Source organism: Nymphaea colorata, chromosome 9 (assembly GCF_008831285.2).
Source record: "Nymphaea colorata isolate Beijing-Zhang1983 chromosome 9, ASM883128v2, whole genome shotgun sequence".
NCBI classification, from domain to species: domain Eukaryota; kingdom Viridiplantae; phylum Streptophyta; class Magnoliopsida; order Nymphaeales; family Nymphaeaceae; genus Nymphaea; species Nymphaea colorata.
The window spans coordinates 11,188,672-11,194,671 of record NC_045146.1 but is presented as its reverse complement, the minus strand read 5'-3'; positions in this window follow the sequence as shown (position 1 = coordinate 11,194,671).

Below are 6,000 nucleotides of genomic sequence, written 5' to 3'. Positions count from 1 at the left end.
TCCCTTGCCGATGGTTCTTTACTTCAGTGGCAGGGAAAGGGAGTCTTTCCTTGTTAAATAATTTTTTAGTTCATGATGCCTTACATGTTCCTCATTTTCCCTTAAATTTGTTATTTGTTAGTAAGATTACCAAGGAACTGAAGTGTGAGCTTATATTTTCTGAAAAACGTTGTGTTTTGCAGGACTTGGTGACAGGGAAGAAGATTGGGATTGGTTTTGGTGTCTGATAGACTGTATCGGCTTCCTATACGCGTTGTCACAGCTCTTATGTCAGCAGTCAGCAGAACAGAGAAGAAGGAGGAAGAGTGTCGTCAGTTATTTTTGTTTTGGCATGAACGCCTTGGTCATCTCCCATTTGGGATTTTGAAACATTTGTTCCTGAACTATGTTCTAGTTTAAACATTTCCATGTTATCATGTGATGTGTGTCAGTTTGCGAAGCATGTTAGAGCTTCTTATCCAATTTCAAATAGTCGTTCTAATAAAGCTTTCTCCTTGGTTCATTCTGATGTGTGGGGGCCTTCGGGCATTCATTCTCGTGGTGGTTTTCAATACTTTATAACCTTTATAGATGATTATTCAAGATGTACCTTTGTGTATTTGTTGAAAGATCGTAGTGAGGTGCCTCACATTATTGAAACTTTCATCCTCCTAGTGGAAAACCAATATGGAAATTCTGTCAAGACTTTTCGGTCTGATAATGCTCGTGAATATCTGTGTCTCACTGTTGAAGAATTCTTTCGAAAGAGGGGGATTGTTCATGAGACATCCTGTAGTTATATCCCCCTCAAAATGGGGTTGCTGAGAGGAAAAATCGTCAGTTGCTCAATGTCACCCGAGCCATACTGTTCCAAAGACATCTCCCAAAATACTATTGGGGTGATGCAATCCTTACTAGTGTCTACTTGATTAATCGCATGCCCAGTCGTGTGCTAAAGGGTCGTACTCCATACTCTATGCTTCCAGGGAGTAGTCAACCTTTTCATCTTCCTCCTCGAGTCTTTGGATGTGTGTGTTTCATACATAACCACAGCCCCAATGTGAAAAAACTTGATCCCAAATCTATTAAGGGCGTCTTTCTTGGGTATTCTTCCACTCAAAAAGTTATAAATGTCTAGATCCTACCACTGGTCGTCTTCACATTACCAAAGATGTCACATTCTTGGAACATGTCTCCTATTTTGGTGAGAATTCTCTTCAGGGGGAGAAATTAATGTCTAAGGAAGAGTATTCTCCCACACAGGAAATTCAGTTTACAGACTTTATGGATTACAGGCGTGAAGAGAATCCTGTTGCCAAGGTGCTTGGCAAAGATGAAGATGGCAAAGATGAAGAGGGGACGACTACTGATGTACATGAACAGGAGAATGAGGGAGAGCATCCTTTGGTGACAGAACAAGAGGGTAATCATATGTTTGGACAGGTGTATTCCAGGAGAAGAGCTTGTACTGACAAGGTGATTGATGATGAGGAGGTTACACCGAATCCCAATCCTACTTCTTCCTTGGATGATCCAAGTCGTGTTCAGAAGCAAGATGTTGGAAAAGAAAAGGAGGATCTTCCTATTGCCTTGAGAAAGGGGGTCAGGTCATGTACCCAGCACCCTATTGGTAACTTCGTATCTTACTCTAGATTGAGCACTGACTATAAATGTTTTGTATCCTCCTTGGCTGTGGTTGTGATTCCCAGGAATGCTACAGAGGCTCAGGGTGACACTAAGTGGTCTCATGCAATGAAAGAAGAGATGGAAGCTTTAGACAGAAATCAGACATGGGAGGTGGTTGATATTCCTGAAGCAGCCCACTTGGTTGGGTCGAAGTGGTCTACACTGTTAAGTACAAACCAGATGGTAGCATTGAAGGGTACAAAGCACGATTGGTGCCAAGGGTTCAGTCAGAAATATGGGATCGACTACTTAGAGACGTTTGCTCCTGTGCAAAGATGAAGACTATTAGAGTTATTATTTCATTGGCGGTGCTGAAGGGTTGGGAGATGTGCCAACTTGATGTAAAAAATACCTTTCTCAATGGAGATCTCGAAGAGGAAGTGTACATGTGCATGCCACCAGGTTTTTGAGAAGCCTGGAAAAATGCTGTAAATTGAAGAAAGCTTTGTATGGGCTGAAACAGTCTCCCCGAGCATGGTTTTGAACGGCTCAGACTTGTTATGAAGAAAACATGGCTACAAACAAGGAAATGGAGATCATACCCTGTTTGTAAAGAGAAGAGAGAGTAAAGTTACTCTACTATTGGTTTATGTTGATGATATGATTGTTACAGGTGATGATAAGGAAGAGATAGCAAGATTAAAGGGTTTACTATCTACTGAATTCGATCTAAAAGATCTTGGTAAGCTGAAGTATTTTCTGGGTATTGAAATTGCTAGATCAGGTACAACTCTTGTACTTAGTCAAAGGAAGTATACCCTGGATCTACTAAAGGAGACAGGAAAACTGGGATGCAGACCAGCCTCTACTCCTATAGATGCTGGGCATAAACTTGGTAGCAAAGATGGAGAACTGTTGGGTGAAGAAGCTAAAGGGAGATATCAACGTCTAGTTGGCAACTGATTTATCTCACTCTGACTAGACCTGATATCACATTTGCTGTAAATGTGATGAGCCAGTTCATGCATGCACCTACAGATATGCACTTGAAGGCTGTAGATAGAATTTTGTGCTACTTGAAGAAGAACCCGGAAAGGGACTTCTATATGTGCAACAAAGATCTATGAAGTTGAAGGGTATTCTGATGCAGACTGGGCAGGCTGTATTGACACCAGAAGATCTACTTCAGGATACTGCGTCTACTTGGGGGGAAATTTGGTTGTTTGGAGAAGCAAGAGACAAGATGTGTGTTCCCGCTCGAGTGCAGAGGCTGAATATAGGGCTGTGGCTACTGGGGTATCAGAATTGTTATGGCTGAAGATCTTACTGACAGATATTGGAATAGAGATTGAAGGGCCTATGAGGATGTATTGTGATAATAAGTCTGCAATTAACTTGGCTAACAACCCGGTTCTTCATGATCGAACAAAGCATGTGGAGATCGACCGTCACTTTCATCAGAGAAAGAATTGATGCTAAGGAATTAACGCTACCTTACATGAAGTCTGAAGACCAAACTGCTGATGTCCTAACCAAGGCCTTAAGTGTAACTCTATTTGAGAGAAATGTATCCAAGTTGGGCATGTTTGATATGTATGCCCAACTTGAGGGGGAGTGTTGACGGGTTTTGTTGTTCGGGTCCGGATCCGTACCCGATCCGGTTGTCCTAATTAGGACTACTTATACTTCTGTAAACCCTAATCTTTGTGTTAATGAAGTGTTGAAGAGAGAGAGTGTCTGGAGGCTAGTGGGCACCAGACCTCCTCACCCGTGGTTTTTCTTCCTCGAGTCGAGGGTTTTCCACGTTACATCTGTGTGCTTTCTTCTACTCTCGTGCACATTTTGTTTCTACAGTAATGAAGATTGCATCTCATTGAAACACAACATTTAGTGGAGTAGGAACCTAAGATCCTCAAGAATCCATTCTTCAATCATGAGAAGAATGCAGGGGCCTAAGTTGAACTTATTACTGCTTTGTTTTTTATTCTCTTCCCTTGAAATGTAGGGAGTGGTGTTCCCTTCCTCAATTTTTTTTAAAATAAAGTCGATTTTCCATTTAACATCTCAATTTCTTTGATGGCTAGACTAGTCTTTATTCTCTGTTTGATTCATGCACTTCCTTTGCTGCCTTTTATACTGTGGCATCCTTTTTTTCAAAGTTGACATATGCTGCACTTTAATAGAGAAGGATGACCATAAAGTCTTATGAAAGGAAATTTTCAAAGTTTTGTTCAAAATATAACAAAATTTTCAAGAATTTCAAAGGGCTTCAATAGGAAAAAAACATCAAATATTCTGCTAAGCAATTTGACAAGTTCTCAATATTTGTGCCTTCGACACACAATTTTGCCTTCCAGCACACACAAGTAATTTTCAAAACTTTGTGTCTTTGGCATATAATTTTGTGCTTTGACACACAAAAGTTTTACAAGTTTCCAAAATTCCATGCCTTTGACACACAATTTCATGTTTTGGTGCATACAAGTTTTCAAAATTTTGTGCATTTGACACATGATTTTGCACTTTGATGCACACAAGTTTACAAGTCTCTAAATTTCATGCCTCTGGCACACAATTTGTACATCAGCACATACAAGTTTCAAATTTCATACCTTAGTACATTATTTCATGCTTTCGCAAGGTGCTTTGACACATGATTTGGCTCTCTGACACATATTTTTGTACATTAACACATGATTGTGTGTTTCGACAAATACAAGTTTTTAACTTTTTAGACTTCACACTTCAATGTAAAATTTCATGCCTTTGGTACATGATTCACACTTTGACACACACAAGTTTCATATTTCATGCTTTGGTACATGATTTCATGGTTTCATGCCCCTTTTCAAGCTTCAACACATGATTTCACATTTTGGCACAAATTTTCATACCTCAACATGATTTTTGCTTCAACGCACAATTTTGTGCATGTAGCACATGATTTCACACTTCGGTGCATGCAAGCTTTTACAAGTATTTATGCTTAAGTGCATGATTTCGTGGTTCATGGGCTTTAGCACATGATTTATGCTTCGGCACACATTTTCGTACCTCAATAGATGATTTTAGGCTTCATGGAAATTTCATATTTCATCACACACAAGTCACACATCGGTATACAATCTTATGCTTTGATATCCACAAGTACTCATGCACAAAAATTTCGCTCTTGGTACATATGTACATTCATGTTTTAGCTTGCAAGGAACATGCATAAAACATCACATTTTAAAAGTCAGTTACATCATTTGTTAAAAGGTCTTTGCTAAGCGATCACATTTTGTATTTTGGTTGAGAAGATGTCAATGTGATCTCAATTTCTTTTCTAAGGAATAAACATTTTCTAATTAATTTTATAGCAATGGAACAATGGAAATCTCAACTGGACCATAATATAAACTGTGATGATCTATTCAATGAAATTGAGGGAATCAATGTTTAGGAAATGTCACTAACTCTGATGGCCCAATGAATGTAGTGATCTACCAAAATCCATCTGGGAATAAAAATTTGAGTTGATCCGAGCAAAACATAAACTACATTGCAAAAAGAATGTTGAGAGATGGGCATAGGGCAAGCGTAGTAATCCCTCTAAATCATTGATCTAGAATACTAGGTGGGCATAAACTTTATTTCGTTTAGTGCATGAAGGGTATGACACACAAACAACTTTTTCTAGTGGAAATTTATGAGATGAAATGAGTTGAAAGCTCGACAAAGTTGTATAGGACTACCAAAGTGGTACAGTTTTATAGTAGCATGTGGGGTGGTGAAGTTTTTTCCCTACATCGAGGTATGACATCTATTTACTGAAAATCAATGTATGGTTTTTTTTACTTCAGCTCAAACTAAATTATTCGAACTAATTCTATAGATGCAGAAGGAGAGTCTAGAGTATAAATATATGAAGACTTAGTGTGAATCGGGAAAATAGGCTTTATCTATGGCCCAAAGGGAGGGGTTTGATTTTAGGGTAGATTGTGGGTGCCAGATCAGGAGAGTTGAAAGCTCGACAAAGTTGTATAGGGCTACCAAAGTGGTACAGTTTTATAGTATCATGTGGGGTGGTGAAGTTTTTTCCCTACATTGAGGTATGGCATCTATTTACTGATAATCGATGTATGTTTTTTTTTTACTTCAGTTCAAACTAAGCTATTCAAACTAATTCTATAGAGGCAGAAGGAGAGTCCAAGCATAAACATATGAAGACTTAGTGTGAATTGGGATCTCACCTATCCTTTCTAAAAACTTGAAAGGCCCAATATACTATGGACTGAGCCTGCCCTTATTTCCAAATCTAAAAAACGCCATTTCTTATAGAAACTTTAAGAAAACAGAATTTTTACCTCAAATGTCAAAGGTTTGCATCAACAAACTGGTTCTGACAACTCT